Source organism: Xyrauchen texanus, chromosome 27, assembly GCF_025860055.1.
Source record: "Xyrauchen texanus isolate HMW12.3.18 chromosome 27, RBS_HiC_50CHRs, whole genome shotgun sequence".
Taxonomy (NCBI): Eukaryota; Metazoa; Chordata; class Actinopteri; order Cypriniformes; family Catostomidae; genus Xyrauchen; species Xyrauchen texanus.
In genome coordinates, this window is record NC_068302.1 from 37,599,048 (window position 1) to 37,616,739 (window position 17,692).

A 17,692-nucleotide genomic window follows, 5' to 3' on the forward strand; every position below is an offset into this window, starting at 1 on the left:
TTAAAAAACAAAAGAAGCAAATTTCAAGTGTCATAGCAAGGGGTCTGAATACTTACGTCAATTTGTTTTTTTTTCTTTTTAATAAATTTGCTAAGTTTTTTTTGCTTTGTCATTATGGGTTATGGAGTGTAGAATGATTTGAAATAGATATATAATTTAAAGCATTTTAGCATAAGGCTGCAACAAAACAAAATGTGAAAAAAATAAAATAAAGGGGTCTGAATACTTTCTAAATGCAAATTATATATATATATATATATATATATATATATATATATATATATATATATATATATATATACACCAATAAAATAAACTAAAACATTATGACCACCTGCCTACAAATGCTGTTGAGCCTCCACATGCCGCCAAAACAGTGCAGACACAAATGGAGGCATGGACTATGAAGGCGTCCTGTGGTATCTGGCACCAAGACATTAGAAGCAGATCCTTCAGTTCCTGTAAGACTGAGACCAGGATCTACTGACTTCACTTTCTCCTCAAACAGAGATACACATAAACTTGAGGATAAGAAATGTAATCCATTTACGGAAAGCTGAGCAGAGGGCCGGTAACAGGACATAGAAAATCCTTCTCATGGTGTCACAGATTTAAGGGTTACTGCTCTCTCAGAAATATGCAGTGCAGTAGCTCACTCACAGTCTGTAAACTTGACATGGTTACTTCATCTGTATATTGAAAAAAATGCTTAGCATGCTAAGTGTGGACTTGACAGACTTTCAAATTTAGCTTTGTGTGGGTCATTCTCAGAAAACTGTGCCATGTGCATGCTACTGTATGTGTCAACCAATGGCATACTTAATAGGTGTGGCAGGGCGGAGGGCGGGGCCGGGTCGTGATCCTACACACACGGTCCCGTATTAGGCTAAGCCTCCGAGAGGGATAAAGGTCAACTGCAGAGGATCGTGCGGGAGAGAGAGATTGTATTATAATTCGAGAGAGATCGAATTATAATTAATGTTTGTTTTCATCTAAATATGAGCCAATATATAGAATACAAAAAACTACCTACATTTTGTTTTCTCCATATTTTAATTTCACAGTCTTAGTAACTGTTTCTAAAATGCTTTCTTTTCACTTTACAAGAAAACTATTTTAAATAATGTAATTTCTGAAAAGAAAAATGCAGAATGTCTTTGTACCTGCATTTTCTGTTCCACCTATGCTGCTATTTCTCTATAAAATAATAGTTTGATCTTCCTTGAATCATATTTAATGTCAAAACGTTTACAATAGTCTTTTTCAGTATTTCATTATGCTTACACTTATTGTGGCCTCGTCATGCTCAGTAGTTCAACTTTTTGTAGAAACATACTCTTGGCACTAAGCACAAGAATATTGGTTGTAAATGATATGGTGTAGTGATTGCATTGATATATGCTAGTTAAAACCTTTATTGGACATTTTTTGCTCTAATCTTCAACCCTGTAATCAACTCCATAAACATTTTATTGTAACAGGGTTTTCACAAACCTTTTACCATCTGCACAGTTCACAGACTTCATTTATAGTGTAGATGTGCCTGTGCTGCTTTCTAAAGAGGTTTGTAATAATTTTATCTGGATATTTAGCTCAAGATCATCAGCACATTCATGAGGAACTCACTTTCAGACCACACAACCATTGTCCCATTAGACAGCATTGTACCTCGTGTACCACTTAAGTCCTGTCAAAACAAATATGGTGACACGAACAGTGACAGGAAATAGATAGTCAGAGAAACAAACCAGTGCCGTACTGTTGAGAAAAAAAGTGTTTCAAATTCATCTTCGCATACACAATATAACAATTGAATTTAGTTAACTCTTCCTTTATCAGTATATATACATTACGTTTAAGTGAACTTTGTTTTCAAAAATGTTTCTGGCCATTTAATCAGTAAATGTGGGTGCCCATTCGTAAGGAGCTAAGCATTGAGGCCACAACAGATGCTTATCACTGACACATTGCTGTTGACACCATGACCAAACCACATGAGTTCTGTTTAAAAAGTTTGTGCTTTGACTACATGATGCATCCGCCACTTCTCCTGTTAGAGCTGTTGTGTGAACATGATCAATTTAAAATACCACTTCAGAAAAAATCGGTTTCTTGAGAAAAAAAGAAGCAGCTTAAACTTTACATTTCAGGTATGCAAAGTTGACCTACTGCAAAGCCAATAGTCCATGTGCACTTTAGTGACCCACTGAGTATAGTTTTAGGTGGACTTCTCACATTAGGTCATTTGCAAATTTATCTTTCATTATTCTGTCTGTTCAGTGAAGGGAAGATGATTCAGAAGGTAACATATAAAAGAGCTTGACCTGTACTATATTTATAAAGCTTGAAGTTACCTTTGCACGATGTTAGTCCAGATTTGACAGTGAGATTTTGGATAGTAGCAAGTGTGAATTTTCACCAAAGTGGAATGTGGAGCATCTAATACCTGGAGGATGTCGTATAGCCTAATAGATGTTTTGTTATATGGTTGAATAAACACAAAAACTACATTTGAGAGGAGCCAGACAACTCAACACTTAGACAATACTGAACCACAGTTAGACACACAGCTGCCCCCTACAGACTATCAAAACTGCAGCAGTAAAGCAAATATAAAAGGTTGAAATAATCTTATTTAAATAAGAATGTATTATTTACATATAATAAAAAATTAAATTATATCTAATAATTTTAGATACTTGGTGGTTCACATACAGCATAAAATATAAAGAGTGTGATGTTTTTAAAAAGCTAAAATACATTAGCATAATAGTGATTTTGGATTATCATTTTAATGGTTTATTCGATACCTGCAATATTCATTTTCAAGAAAAGTATGCAAATAATCATAATTATGCATATGCAATCATCTTTATAAATAAAAAATCTCTTGAATGTGTTACAATTCAAAACTTCGTTAGGATAAACCAAAGCAACACACACAACTGGCCCTTCCGGAAGAAGTCAAAATACATTAAAAAAAAAATAACACAAATAAATGATTCCCTACAGAAGCAGTACACTATTAAATATTATAATTATCTAAGTGTCATTAACTTTTTGGAGTTCAGCATATAAAAATTTTCATAATCAGCATGGTGTTTTAAAAATGTGACTGTTTCAAAAATATGCATATGTAACTAATTTTAAGAAAGTAAATCTCTCTTGCAGTTCTGGCTAATATGACTGCCTTTTATCCCCTTCATGTTTTACCCTTTCAGAACCTGCCAGATAATTCATACATCTATGTAGTCATTGTGGGCAACTGGTGTTGATGACCCTGTTAACATAGATATACATCAATTCAACATTTACTTATTTATTTTATTTAAAGTGTGTTAACTGATATGAACACACAATATATTGATTAAATCAAATACAATTTACATTTTAAATATCACCTAAAATACCAATTGGTGCATTTGAAAGTTTCAATCGTGCACATTATCATCACATTCTCTCTGTTCTCCACCTACTGGTAGACTCTAATTTTGGGCTTCTGGAACACCTGGAACACAAAACACCATCATCAAAATCTATAATGTTTATCAAAACAGACCATTTGAAAGACCACCAACTTCACCAAAAATATGTGAACCCTTTGGAATTAGCTGGTTTTCTGCATTAATTGGTCACAAAATGTGATCTCATCTTCATCAAAGTCACAAGTACAGACAAAACACAATGTGCCACAGCATCTATATTGGGTTAAGGTCTGGGGCTCTTTTTTAAGCCATTCTGTAGTGGATTTACTTTTATGTTTAGGGTCATTTAGGGCCTGCTGCATCACCCAACTTCTACTGAGCATTATCCTGTAGGATATCTTTACTGAGCATTATCCTGTAGGATAGAGGTCCAGGCCTCGAAACAGCAAAGCAGCCCCAAATCATGATGCTCCATCCACTGTACATCAATGTTGGAAGGATGTTTTCATGCTGGTATGCGGTGCCCTATTTATAGGGGCTTTTCCACTGCACGGCACAACTCGACTCAACTCTTGGTCGAGGTTCCAAGCGAGCTGAGCTGATACTAAATGTGACGTCCAAATCCTGCAGATCACTGATTGGCCAGGGGGAATCATCACTAGCAGCGTCACTGGATTTCCGACACAACATCAACCCGCTAGTTTTACACAGAACCATCAAGGAAAAGTGGAAGTGGTTCGACCAAATGGACGCTATCTAGACCGGCGAGCAATGAGAGGGAGAGTGCCCTGGACTCAGCCAGGATGGAGGATGGTACATTTGGTTACGTTAACTCTATACTCTGCTTGAAAGCTTCACTTTAGTTAGTTGACAAACTACTGGAAGCTTGCTTCTAAAACAACCAGGCCAATTTATCTGTTTAACTTGTGTAAAATCACCATGCAACAACTGCTTTATGCAGCACATTGAGCTTGTGGCTAACAGCTAGCGGTTGTGTTATTGTTTTGGTCAGTTTGTGTCGTGTTTAAGATGATGTCACGGCAGTAGAGTTGGCACAACTATGACGATCAGCGTATAATCCCACCCACTTTTAGGTGGCACTAAACAGCAATGGAAATGCAAGCTCAGAAAAGTAAAGCGAGTAGAGTTGAGGTGAGTTGAACCGTTACGTGCAGTGGAAAAGTGCCAATAGTGCTGCGTGTTCTTCCCAAACAATTCAACCGTAGTTTCATCAGTCCACAAAACGGTTTCCCTGTAGCAATGTGGAGTGTCAAGGTGGTCTTTTGTTTCATTTTTAATTTTTTTTGCAAGGCATGGTCCACGTCAGCAGATGCTTCTTGTGAATATCAAAATCAAAATGTTTGAGTGCTTTTTATAAGTGAAAGTAGTTCTAACCCACACCTCCAATCTCATTTCATTAATTGGATGCCAGGTTTGTCAACTCCTGACTCTAATTAGCATTAATTGCCATCATTAGGCTAGGGGTTCACAAACTTTTTCCAACCTACACTTTGAACGTTTGAATGATGGTTTCAGTATGTGCAAGAACAATACAATAATTTGTGTGTTATTAGTTAAAACAGAGTGTGTTTGTTCATTCTTGTGACTTAGATGAAGTTGAAACCACATTTTAAGACAAAATTTATCCATAAATGCAGGTAATTCCAAAGGTTTCACATAATTGTTCTTGCCACTGCACCATGGTACCATTCAAGAGTGACTAGCAAGGTAGTCCAAAGCCTCAGGACTGCCAAAGCTGAATACCAGGGATCTTGGTTAAGACATTGTAAGTTGAGCACTAGGGCCCCCAGACCCTTGGCAAGTACAGCACAAGCTGGTCACTAGAGTCCCCAGGCTTATCAGTGAAAACAGTTCGAGCTGATTATAGGGCCCTGTGATGATACACCATTAGGGGATCATCTGGGCTCCTTTGGTGCATTTAGGATAGCTTGGTCAGAAAAGGTCAATTTGTTGCAGGACTGGGACTCTTACTTCCTAGGCTACATTTATTTTAGCCATCTAATGACAACAATACAGCTTCCCTAATTTGTAATAATTATTTAAATTCTTTCCATTGTTGTTGAACCTAGTTTAAGGGTTTTTTAACTATGGGTGGGAGGTACAGGGGGCCTCCAAAGACTTGTAACCAGGGTCTGGTGGGACCATGATCCAATGCTTGTACTAATAAATGAAATGTACTGATTGTCTGTAAAACATAGACAACCATTCCCCATTCATATACATAACTTTCTTTTTACCCCTAAAAGGGCAATATATCCCCTGAGATTCTGACAGATTATGAAAAAACTAAAACATGAACATAACATTACAATTAATATCCCTGATAATGTCCCTCGAAATATAGTTAACATGTAACGTTTTTCCCTCAAGGTCAGTGGTTCTCTCATGGCTTGCTGCCATGTTGCATTTAGATTAAGTTTGTGGGTTGATGTCCTGAGTTTACAAAATCACATGATCTCAGTAGTTTCCATCCTCCAGCCTCTCAAATGTTTGAACCCCCCAGGAAACAACAACCTATTAATGGTTAGATAACGCATCAGATAAACATCAAAAGAAGTTTTGCTTAAGGTCACATCTTTGAGGAGCTAAGCTCAGAGACCACAGGTTCCCTGTTGATGCATTTTTCAGGCATGACACATTATGTAGAATCACGTACACACACACACACACACACACACACACACACACACACACGCATGCACGCACGCACGCACGCACGGACACACACACACACACACACACACACATACACACACACACTCACACTCACACACACACACACACACACACACACACACACACACACACACACACACACACACACACACACACATTTTTATTTTTAAATGGAAGATGGGTATAAATGGGTGATGCTGAATATATAGTGTAAAAAATGGGCACATTTATGGAATAAAAATCTTCCTTTTAATACTGTATAAACTATACAACATCTGCTTTGCTTTTTTTTTCCCCAGTTATAGATATTTAATTCTTGTAGCTTTACTTTCTAAATGGTTTGTGGTAATGTATCTGGAAATTTAGCTCAAGGTCACCAGCGCATTCATGAGGAGCTGTTTGTGACCACATAACGATAGGTTACCTATTCTGTAACCCCAGTTCAAGGAAAAATCAAGTGGAAAGATCCACTAATGGGAAGGGCATAGGCATCTGACCTCTGCAGAAGCATCTGGCTTGACAGACAGGAGTGCATGTCCAATGCTGCTGTAAGGCCCCGCCCTTACCTGAGGGCATAAAAGAACCTGTACGCGCTACTTTACTCAGTTAGCATATTCCCCTCTTGTGAAGCAAGCGGGGCAAGCTTAGTGGATCTCTCCACTCGATGCTTCAGAGGACTGGGGTTGTATCCACTTATGGGAAGATATGGACAACTCCCTGATTGCCCTATAAACTCACAGGGATATGTTGTCAGCCAAAAGGATGGCCTCCTAATTGAAGACGGTGCCTGACACATTCTATATAATATTAGCATGCTCTAAAACCCATACGCATTACAAAGAAGGGAGAAGAGGCCATTCATTAGGCTTATTGTGAAATCTATGGGGTAACACGTACACAGTGTGAGGGAAAAATGGTTAAGGGTGAACCCATTATGAAGACCTAACACCCAAAACCGCATTCACTACTGGGGTTCTGGTGACATCAACTCAGCAGTCCCTGACAAAATTGTTGAGGGAAGCCTAACATGAAGCTGAACAAATGTCTTGCAGAGAGACTCCCTGAAACAGGGCCCAGGAATCAGCCATGCCACTCGTGGAGTGAGCTCTAAGACCTAAGGGTGGCTGAAGCCCCTTAGAGCTATATGCCATAGAAATTGCTTCCACAAGCCAATGGGAAAGGCAAGACAAACCTTCTCCATGTCCAGGGAAAATCTTGTACAAGAAGAATGAACAGATAGGGCATGCCTGGCTGATGCCAGTGCCAGGAGTAAAGCTGTTTTGTAAGACAACAAGTTCAAAGAAATATTCTCCAAGGGCTCGAATGATGCTATGTTAGATCTTCCAGCATCATGGAGAGGTCCCACTCAGGAACAAGCTTTCTAGTAACTGGCACAGAACAGCGAGCTCCTTTCTCCTTGTCCCTGTAATAAGGGCTCTGTAAGTCTGCCAAATGCATAAAACATTTCTTTTGGGTAGCCTTTTTTCTTTAGGTTAAGTACACATGCAGATATATTTTAAGCTTGGTGTGATTTTGGCATGATGTGGTATGTGACATGTTTGCCATATGCACATTTTAGAATAATAGTTAAAAGCACACAGGCAATTAACTCTAAACCACAATTAATCAAACACTGTGAAAATGTGTTACTTTCTCAAAACTCAGTTTATCTGGACTGAGACTTATCTATTAAGTCCTGGAATTATCTATTAATTATCCCATTACATCACATAAACTACAGGTTATATTGCAGCTGCTTGGAAACACTGTGATGTAAAAAGCACTGCACAAATATAAATGACTTGACTATGTGCAGAATAGGGAATATAAAGATTAATAACTTTTTATTTGTAGTAAAACAAGACAAATAAAAGAGCATCCATATATACGGTAATACAAGAGTAACAGATTTCCAGAATTGAACATTTTAAAAGTATCTGGGTGGTTCATAAATTCATATACATAATTCAAAGATGTTGATATTGCATCACTCTGCATCTATAAAAAGCATAACATTAAGAGCCACAAAACAAAGCATTTCATATTCTAAACTGATAATTCAACATCTGCAATTCTCATTCACTAAAAAAGCATGCATAGTCATAATAAAATGTTATTATTGCTATCTTATTAAAGCAACTCAATATTCTGGCCACCGCTACAACTGCCCTTTACTGGATGTAGTCATTATTTAAATCTTCAGCTGTAGGAAAACAATCATAGTAAAGTTTTTACATGTATTTTTAGCACTTATAAACGAGGAATGCTACACCAGCATAAGTGATACTAGACAGCAACATGAACGTTTTTGCAATAAACATTTCCAAAAGAGAAGTGTAAAAGAGCAACAGTGAAGCAGAAGAGAAGTTAGGATTTATTACAAGGGAGTATAGTAAGTGCATTAAAATGGGACCAAAGCTGTTAATATACAGTCATTATAATTATCATCTAAATATATAAAACATGAGAAAAATTAATCAAACAGATGTGACACATGAAAAAGTTCTTAAATTATATTTTTCAGAAATTGTGTATACTGTATGAAAACATCTTAATGAAATATAAAATATTCATATGAAATAAAAACATACCACAGAGATAGTTCAAGATAGTTTCTTCATGTCTGTTCTTCCTCCTTCAGAAATCAAAATGATTCATGCATCCAAGTAGTCATTGTCGGTAACCTTCTCAGTTGGGCCTGTGTTAACTGATATATACACTGAATTAGTCTGTTGAATACAGTAAAAGCATCTGCCCTCCCTGCTGAAGCTAAAGAGTGAAGGACTGGTCAAATTTCTAATTCTGAACTAAATGAAAACTGATTGGAAACACCTATAATAAGGGGGTGAAACTGAACCTTTTTCAGATCAGATTCTCTCACTCAAAGACAACAGAAATCAGAGTTGTCCTCAATAGAGCGGAACAGTCTGGTTCAGGAAGTACAAATCCCATTCACTTTTTCATAGACAAGTTTATTTTCAACGGCAAATTAATAAACCTTTAAAGACAGATCTACCGTGAGCTTCGAGGTTGTTTATTGATGGTTTACGCTTCCGTTGAAGCCACCAGTCTGCGTTATTTCAACATCACATTTTAAAAATCATGTTTGATAGCAGTCTTGTTAAACATCTACATTACCCATGGTCCAGCAGAGAAAGCTTCACTAGTCAGAGAACCACGGCCAACAAAGCCTGTAAAATAATCCCAGGAGTGACCGGCCACTCGTACGACTGCAATGTGAAGGACGTAATCGAATCGGTGTGTCTCAACACTCTTGAACTACTTATCTATTTATACATATCAGAATATTTTGCAATAAACATAAAATATATTGTTTTTATATTTATAATCAACAACATAAAATCAACAGATTTATGTAGTCCCATCATTTTCCATTCTAGACATCATTCACAAAGCTTCATAGGATTGTAGTTTGTGCCCTTTTGAAGATGTTAAGTGCACAGTCTTGCACCTTTTTCTTTTTGTCCACTTTTCATGCAAAAGTAAAGTTTGTAATGTTCTGATTCACCACAGAGATAGTTGGTTTGGTTCATGGCTTAAAACTATTTTATGAAGGATTTTATGAAAAGCCTTTTGGAAAAATACTTCTGGAACCAAGACGGATGAAAAAGTGCACGGGCACTGTTGCGGTCTATAACAATGTTGCATGACAAGATGCATTTCACACTAGAAGCTGATGTAACATTTTCACGTTTACTATGAAGACCCACACTCAGGAAACAGACACTAGTCTTGGTGTTGCATGAATAACAGAGTTGTCAGCATAAAGAGAAATAAGAAAAGATAGCTGTGACTATGCATTTTTAACTGCCTAGATTATGACCAACTGGGTCTTATGATACTAGTTATCACAAGATAAGCAAAGTTTGTGTATGCATGGTCATTATTTTATCTATGACCTGACTATTGTCATCATCAGTCCATTCATAATGTTCAGTGATGTCATAAATAAATAAATGCATTACAGCTATATATTTGAAACTGAATGCAGACTGTTAAATGAGTGATTTGAAGAATGCATACCTTTAGCATTGCTCCTAATGGTGGTCACTATCACGGCAGCAGTCATTATAATGAGACCAACGACAATGAAGGAGGAAAAGCCAATGTAAAATGAAGATATTCCGTCACGATGATCCAAGGCTACATGGACATAGATTACAATCATTTCAAAAGATGTTTCTACTGGCATTGCATTGACCCATAGTACTGTGCCTTTATGCAATTATGGGATACAAGAATTTCAAAACTCAATCTTAATTTAAAATGAAATTTCCAGATGTCTTGTACACATTATTTTACCACACTTTTACAATACTGACCGTATGTGTAGGTCTCGCTCCGCAGGTGTTTGACCTCTCCATTCAAATAAAGTTCATACACACAGGTGAAGGAAACAGGTGGGCTCACTGTGGCCTCAAACTGATACACTTCATCATGTCTGAAGCAGGCAGATTCTTCCAAAGTATAGTTATGTTCACTCTCCACTGACAGCTCAACAGAGCTCCAGTGATCCCACTCAGTCATTTCAAACATGCACAACACTATCACTTGACCTCTGTCCTTTATGTGCTGGTACACTGCAATGCTGGGCTTTAAGTCATCTGAAATTCAACACAACAACATGCTAGTTAAAAATGATACACATTTCTGCAGTTTAAATCTTTACCAGAACCCTAATGTATGTAATGCATAGATTTACTACATTATTATTGTTTCTCATGTTAATAATTGACATAGTAAAAAACTTTAAATGTAAAAATGAAAATGTAGATGTATTAAAGACATAATAATTTTCCAGAATCACATCAACATAAACATGGGGTTAATGCTATTTATTTATTTATCATTTCCAGTTCTTTCAATATAGAAAGAGAAGGTAGAAAACAAAGTCAGACAGGTATTCATACCCTTGTTGATATGCCAGTCCCACGTGTCAGGGGCTTCTATCATGTCCTGGTCAATAAATGTACATTGAAAAGCTCATGAATAAAATGTTATATAACTTGGACAAGGCTGAATTTGAAAAATACACACATTATATTTCTGTTCTACAGTACATGTATTACAGAAAAAACTGACCCCATTGACCTCAACATCTTCAAAAACATTGGCTTCCCCACATTTCTCTAAATAAAATAAATGATATAGATAAGTACATAGTGGTTTATTCCCTGTATATTATGTGAAGTAAAAAAACCATTGTAGAAATATAAAGTACTTACGTAAAGCTGACCAACCGACCAGAATAATTACATTTAAAAGGAGCTTCATTATGCTTCAAACTATTTCTCTGTGTGTTACTGCAGTAGCTCAGTTTGACAGTTTCACTTCACTCTTTATTTCCTGAGTTTAAAAAAAGCCTGCTGGCCTGTTTTGTGATCCATGCGCAGTTCAATGTAAAAGCAGAAACCTACAATACTTGATGTGAAAGGTGCTTCTTCATGCAAGTGTCCCACATGATGCAGTGGTTTTTGGGGAGGTTGCTATTCAATTGCTTTGGTGTTCTGAATGTTTTTAGCACAATGGTGCACTGTTGCTACAGTAGGGTGTTGGAAGGTTGCTTATTGCCCACCCCAAAGTCTCTATGATATTCTGGTCTCTATGGCTTGGGTGCCTCCTTCAATGTAACTCTCTTAGGTTACTTTATTGGTACCCATAGGTAAACTAGTTTACAGTCTGAGAGGCAGGACATCCTTACAACTTTGTTAACCACAACATAGCATGCAACATACAAAACATTAAAACATATAAAAACAGGTAGTAACAAAAAGAAAGGACGAACAGAAAACAGTACATGACCAGATTGCTTAAGCATTTTGTGCAAAAATTCTGAACTTATTCTGCCATGCAGAAATCTTAAAGGTGCACTAATTTTTTCCTCATTGAAAACGTTTAATTCCTAATGACATGAATTGTAATGTATGTAGGAAATCATGATTACGCACATTAAAATAAAGACACCAGTCATATCAGTAACATTATAAACACATGGGGGCTGACGTGTTAGAATCACATGACCAGACGAATACTACTCCTTTAATCTCAGTAACCGTCCTGTTATTTGACACTTTCACTACTTGATTAAAGTAATCATGGCTGACTGTGAATTCTACATTTTTACAATAACATCTGAAACTGAAAACTATTGATTTTAAATTATTCTGCATCCAAGCCACTAGGTGTCAGTGTAAGTCCAAGATGACACAAAAACAAAAGTTACTGATTGAACCTTTAAGTCTGATCAATTTGAAAAGTAATCGCACACCTCAATTTTTTGAGGTGTCATTCATGCAGTCATGTCATTTGAAGCAGGCAAATTACACAAAAATTTGAACAGTTTTTCCCAATGTATTGAGCTGTGACCAAAGTTAAGACAATAATGCATTCTTGGGAAATTCCAATCAAGTTATTTTTACACCGCACTCTCTTGTATTTTTTAGTTCAAAAGGTGTGTAGATCCAATTGAAGAAAATGATCCACACACAGATGATACACTTTACTATTATTATTACATATTAGGAAAACACAGACGTAGGAACATCTGTAAGCCTACTTATTCATGCGAATATCTAATCAGCTAATCATGTGGCAGCAGAGCAATGCATAAATCATGCAGATATGGGTCAGGAGCTTCAGTTAATGTTAATAAGAATGGGAGAAAATGTGATCCCAGTGATTTTGACTATGGCTTGATTGTTGGTGCCAGACGGGCTGGTTTGAGTATTTCTGAATCTACTCGTCTGCTTGGATTTTCACAACATCAGTCTCTAGAGTTTACTCAGAATGGTGCTAAAAACATCCAGTGACTGGCAGTTCTGCAGACAGAAACGTCTGAGAGAGGTCAAATATATACTCTATAATAAATATTAGCATGTATTTATTGTGTCAAAATGTAAAACAATGTAAATCCTGACTCTTTAAAGTGCCCACTGTGCATCAATGTATTAATGGCATATTTTACCAATACAAGTTATGCACAGGAAGTAGAATTTGTTGTGTTTAAATTTGTGTTGTTCTTGTTAACATTGCAGCACTTCACATCAAAACCACTACAAACTTGTGTCTGCTACTTTGTCCTTTAAGTTGTGCAAACATGCAGATCTAGTTTGAGCTTGGTCTAACTATTTTGGTATCATGTGGTACACTAAAAAAAAGTTTTGCTGCTTTTCCAATTTACTTACTTTACTTAAAACGAATTAAAGCAACACAATTCCAGAACATTTTGTCACAACTTGATTTTATTTCGTTCTAACCATTTAAATTTGTAAAATGAAAGTTTACTTAATCCATTTGAGTTGGGACTACATGAATACTTATTGTTGTGTTAAAATAGCATTGATGAAACTGGGCAGGTGATTTCTATTTCCCAGCATGCTTTGGGACTCGGTAGGTAGAGTAAATATTAAAATGAAGTGTTATTTTATGTGTTTTTGTGCAGGATGAATATTGCTACGTTTATGTGATTTGTTCATGTTTTCCCCATGTTCATGTGTCTTGTTTTCATTGGTATATTGTCTTGTTAACTCATTATCAGTCTTGTCATTGGTTCATGTTTTAGTATCTCGTTATGTTGTTATTAATTCAGTCTCGTCATTGGTTGTTTGTCATGTGATTATCCATGTCCTTCTAATTAAACCCTCATGTTTGTCATGGTCCTTTGTCAGGTATTATTAATGTAATGTTGTTAGTTCAGTTCAGTCCAGTCCAGTCCAGTCCAGTCCAGTCGGGTGTTTCTGTTCATGGTTTTTGTATTTCACATGTATGAATAAACTGCACTTAGGATCTTCACATCATCATCGTCTGCTTGTTATTGCTAGCCTATGTTACAAATATAAAGGGTGATACTTGTTTAATGGCTTGTTATGTTGAGATTTAGAAAAGTTTCTGTTATGAGTTTTGGGGGTTACCATTATGAAGAAGAGTGGAGCTTGAGCTATCGATGAGGACAGTTAGCTGTCACACATGAAGTTGCTTGTTTCTGTGAGCAAATGCTGTGCTAACCAAAGCATATCCTAAACTACACTATGTAGTATTTCCAACCAATACTTTCACTAGTTAGAACATAAAAACATAAAAGAAATTTATTTGAGTTACACTGACATGTGTAATTTCATTGGGTTTACCTTATTCAACTAGGTTCTTTCTACACAAAGTTTTTATTTGTTTTGATATTACATATTAATTTTAGAACTCATTTCAAACAAAGTTACTTTCTCAAAATTCCATTTATTTAGACTTTTACTTATTTCATCTCAAAACTGATCACATATGTTTTAAATATTCAGAAAACACAAGTCTCTGAGTTCCACACACGTGCAGAGGAGGGGGGCGTTGGGTGCTTGAGCACCTGCCCCTTGGTGCCCAAAGTGCCCTTTTGTCAAAGAAAAAATTCCTCTCATTTTTTTATTTATTAAAGGCCCTTTTGTGAATGCCTGCCTATGCCAAATCTAAATATTAGTCAAATGTATGATTAATAATTTAGCCTTAAATAAAATTATCCAGATGATGACCTTTCACCTGACGACGACCTCATCCGACCGGGACTATTCCTCACGCCGCACGGCCGCAGCACGCGCATTTTTTAATTACCGGAAGATATCTTCAACACCGCGACCGCGGCAGCTGGTAAGTGGGGATTCATTCCCAGTGAAGTGACTGTTTATTATTATTATTTTACAAGAACGATGTGAAGAGAGCATGCAGATATGTTGTATATTGCTGTGTGTAGGCTGTAGAAGTAACGTTAGCTTGCTGTTTGAGGGAGAAAAGTTTCACTCACAGTCACAGGCGTCGAGGGGGTCTTGTCTTTTTTATGCCTTTTGACTAAATTATTATTATTATTATTTCAGTATTTATTTAAAAAAAATGTAGAGTGCCTTAAAATAATTATCACAACAACACTGATAAGGCTTATACTGATTTTCTCATTCTCTGAATTTATCAATATAAAACAATTCAGAACAGGATTAAAATATAAATCTTTCTACAACTGCAAAGACCACTATAGCCTGTAAACTCAATAATATCTCTGTGGAAATACATGTAAAAATATCAATGTCCATATAAAATGAATAATATACCTGACCTGACATCAAAGTGCAGTGTGAAGGAGATGTGACCCTAGTAGATTTCAGGAAAGGGTATGAAATCTCCTTTTGTGTTTGTGTGTGTGTTCTGCAGTGCAAAGATGCCTCGCAAGGAGAGGATAAAAAACAAAAAAAGAAGGAGCTGCTTGAGTCAGCAAAAGGCAGTGGATCCCTATCCAGCTGGTTTATGAAGAGCACAACAGGTAAGAATAAGTTCCTTCTCAAAACTGAAGCTTGTGAAAACCAAACTTCGCAGCCTATGCAAAGAGGAGAGATTGTCTGACCTTCTTCTGTTGGCCATTGAGAAGGACATTCCAATAAATGACAATAATGTCATTAACATTTTTAGGGACATGGCCAACAGGAAATTTCTGTTATAAAAGCCTACAACAACTCATCCTCCACTTATTGGTAAGATTAATGCTACACTGTGATTTTTAGTAGGTGCCAACAGAATGAACACACACATACACATTTTAGTTTCTTTATTTATATTTTTGATTAGACATAATCAATCAAAATCCAACTACATCTCAGAGTCACAATGCAACTTGAAATCATGATCACATTATTGTGTAATGTAGACAGACAAGCACACACACCTCTGTCTATATAGATGTTTGTGTCTCACTCTCACCCCTGCCATGGCCACCATCATCCTATCCCCATTAATGTTTTTTTTTCTCAGATAATTTTACTTTTTGAATCTGGTATCTTATTTTCTCTACCTGCAGCTCTTGGTGTGCAGCAGCCTCTGTGAGCATCTCCCTCTTATTTTCTTGGAGCAGTCAGCCTTGGCAGGTCAGTGAGCCAGTTCCAAACACTCTCAGCAATCTTTACATCTTGTCATGGTAACATAAGAATTGTTTAATCAGCTAATATATCTCCTATATGTTTGTTGTTTTAATGTCTACAGTCTCTCAGATCAACTCTATTATTAGCAGCAGCAACAACAACAACAGCAAAGGCAGCATACTCACTCAAGGAATTTAGTAAGATTTTACCAGAACAGGTATCGCATTAATGTAAAAAATCTGTTGTATTTGCTGTAAAATAAAATTGCTGTATTTTTTCTGTTTGCTTTGTTTTTGTTTTTATTATATTAATGGAACTCTTGTATTTTTGTAATTCAGTTTTTGCCATCAAAATAGCCACAAATGCTGACATGGCATTAAATAAAACTATACTCTACTGTACTGAAACATGGGCCACGTTGATTTTACTATAACGTTTACTATAGTTTTTACTATAACGGCTGTTCTTAATTATTCTGTATAACAGAGAACAAAAAGCCATCAGGTTGGTACAACTTAAGACACTTCAGTTTCTAATTATTCTGGACAGAAAATATTTTTTAACTTTTAAACTTAAAATTGTCTGTTCTGTTTCTTTTCCAAAACTGCATCACAGCATTTGCTGCCGTATCAATACAGAATCATCCGTATCGATACGCGAATCAGCAAGGAATGTGTCACGATATATTACTGTATTGATATTTTGAGCACCGCGCTATTTAAAGTCTTGTTCCATGTGCCCCTTTTATACTTTGAGCACCTGCCCCTCCAAAGGTCTCTGCACGGCCCTGCTGAGTTCAATTCATGTTTCAGGAATTTATCACAAATCCAAGTCAAATCTCAAAAGAAAAAGATTTACTGATTTTATCTTATTTAAGATTTGTATTTTATTCTTATTTAAGATAACTGCATGACACATTTTCATCAAACTGAATGTAAGATTACTCATTAATGAAAAATATTTTTGTTCTACGCTGCAGATTCGTTTTTTAAACAAATAATTTCAAATACTTAATATCGAATATTTAAAAAAGTAATCAGTGTTCACTTCAAACTCATTTCCAAACACAAAGTAAACATAAGACTTCTCTGTGCAGTTTACTTGGTGAAGTGAATGAGCTCTATTGTCTGTCTCTAGAATAGGAGAGATTACATTTGAATGTTACATTTAAATTCAATTTGATTGAATTTTTACATGCACACCATTACGATACATATTTTGCTCAAGTCCTGATTTCCAAACGCTGAGACACTTGTGCAACTGCAACATCAGGGAAACCATGCACTGGAAATAGCTAAAGTACACACACAAACAGCCAATGAAATTGGACCAACTAGTCCGATCTACGGCAGCTCCACCTCACAACTTACAGGACTTGTGGAGTGATGACTTGAGGAACAGATTAATTTAATTACATAAAAAGTTAGAAAAAACACAATAAATAATGGAAACATTTCACATCCACTATAGTAACAGCTATGGTAGTACTGGTTATGGTAAGAGTGATGACCATTACACACAGAGCATGCTTTCTGCTTAAATACACATTTTAAAACATTTACTCATTTGTAGGAAGATACACAGGTTATTTTATCTGAATTAAAACCTTGTGCTTTCTCTTTGTGAATGTGTAATGAAATCTTTTTTATAAAGTCTTCAAGCCAG

The 17,692-nt window shown here is 36.3% G+C and overlaps 1 long non-coding RNA gene across 1 annotated transcript; it reads left to right on the forward strand.

Annotated features, from left to right (window-relative positions):
• The first annotated feature begins 15,104 nt into the window (after nt 1-15,104).
• LOC127620553 (uncharacterized) lies at nt 15,105-16,336 on the forward strand. The gene is made up of 3 exons (XR_007967751.1): nt 15,105-15,435; nt 15,967-16,033; nt 16,149-16,336. It is a non-coding gene; the product is annotated as an uncharacterized LOC127620553 (long non-coding RNA).
• The last annotated feature ends 1,356 nt before the right edge of the window (nt 16,337-17,692 follow it).